The sequence below is a fragment of the Pteropus vampyrus genome, unplaced genomic scaffold (assembly GCF_000151845.1).
Source record: "Pteropus vampyrus isolate Shadow unplaced genomic scaffold, Pvam_2.0 Scaffold5643, whole genome shotgun sequence".
In the NCBI taxonomy this organism is placed as follows: domain Eukaryota; kingdom Metazoa; phylum Chordata; class Mammalia; order Chiroptera; family Pteropodidae; genus Pteropus; species Pteropus vampyrus.
Window position 1 is genome coordinate 2619 of NW_011894424.1, and position 1759 is coordinate 4377.

A 1759-nucleotide genomic window follows, 5' to 3' on the forward strand; every position below is an offset into this window, starting at 1 on the left:
GGAAGGCACTGGGGACCTGGATGAGTTTGACTTCTGAGATCACCACTACCATCAACTGAGTTCGCCAAGGAATCCAGAGTCTTCCTAGGCTTGCCCTGCTGCCTCCCTACCCATCTCCTACTCCCTGGGACCCTGAAGACAAAACAACAGAGTAGAGCTGAGCTGTGGACTTCTGGGGGCCCAGCTGGAGGTGTGGAGGGGCCATGGGGCGAGTGCTGCTGCTACTGCTGAGAGCTGCCCTGAAGACCACCCAGGCCTGTGAGTTTTGCTCTCCCAGGCTTCTTTCTCCCTATGTCCCTTTCTTGCCTCCCCAACTTTCCCTTTATGTTCCCCAACTAGTCTCCTTTCCCCTCCCTAACTAAAGAGTCAGTAAGATCTTTGGAGTGGAGTAGAGCAGGAGAAGCAAGAAACATGAGCTGTGCAGCAGCCCCTAAGAGGCAGGTCCCTGCTCCCGCCCCTGCCGCTGTTCAGAGTCACCTACCCCCTTCCCTTGCATTGGTTTGGGATTTCCTGCTTTTTCCCCTTTCCACACTGTTCCCTACAACCTGTGCTTCTGAGTTGAGGAACCGTCCTCTGTTGCTGAGGAAATGGGAGAAAGTTGCCCATCACCTCTGACACAATCCAGTGAAAGGGTGGGGTACAGACTCACCCACCATGTTCTTGAACAATCAGGTTTCTAAATAAAAAACTGGACCATTGCTCCATCAATCTACTTTTTTCTTTTGTTGGGGGTGAGGGGTGGGTAGGTGGGGTGGAGAGTCAAGTGGGGAGGAGGCTTGGTGCTCTCTTCAGGGTAAAGCACACACTGTCTCATTACATTCTGTGCTCTGTTCCTCCCAGGTACTGTCAGTGGGGGCTGAGGTTACAGAAAGAGATGGGTACAGATAAATGAATCCCACTGACCTTGCAAGGACTGAAATACTTGCATTCCTTTCATCCGTCATTTTCCTCATCTGTCCATTTCTGTTCTTTCTCTTCTCCCCCTTCATATCCTGAAGGCCAAAATGCACACCACAGTGTTACCCCACTACAGAGCTCCTCCTTCTGCTGAACTCTCCCTGCAGGGTGCTGCAGATCTCATTTGTCAGCCACACCCCATACCCACCTGGCCACACCACTCAATGTCTCCCAGAAAAGACCTCTACCTTTGGCCATACCCAGAGAGAGGGCTGCTGCCCACACAGGCCAGCTTCCTAGTATGCCAAGGGTAGGTGGGCCTTGGTAGGTGGCTCCATCTCTCCTCATTGCCAGGTGCAGACATGGATTCCCCCAACCCCTCCTTTGTCCTCTTGTTCCCCATCTCTGAGTTGTACAGTCTTCTTGCTGAGGACTCTCCACTGACTCACAGGGTAAGAAAATGGCTAGAGGGCATGGAACTCCCAGCTCTCCAGAAGTAGAAAATGAGGGATTCAGTTTTTGAAGGAGGTTATGTGAGACCGATCCTCTTCTTGCTGACTGTGTGCTTATTGCACACATTACGCTTAAACTGTTTTATTTAGACATGTAATGGGTAGGTATATAAAACCTGCTTCTCCAGATCCATTTGTATATCTTGGGGGGAATGCTTTATCTGTGCAAGATCTGAGACACACCTTAAGAGCAACTGTAGTCAGAATGCTGAGTTCAAATCCTTACCCCTCCATTTACAATTAGTGTGGCCTTGAACAAGGTATTTAACTTTTCAAGTGCTGTTTCCTTATGAGTAAATTGTGGGTAATTTACCTCATGGGATGGTTATGAGGACTGAATGAGCAATAGC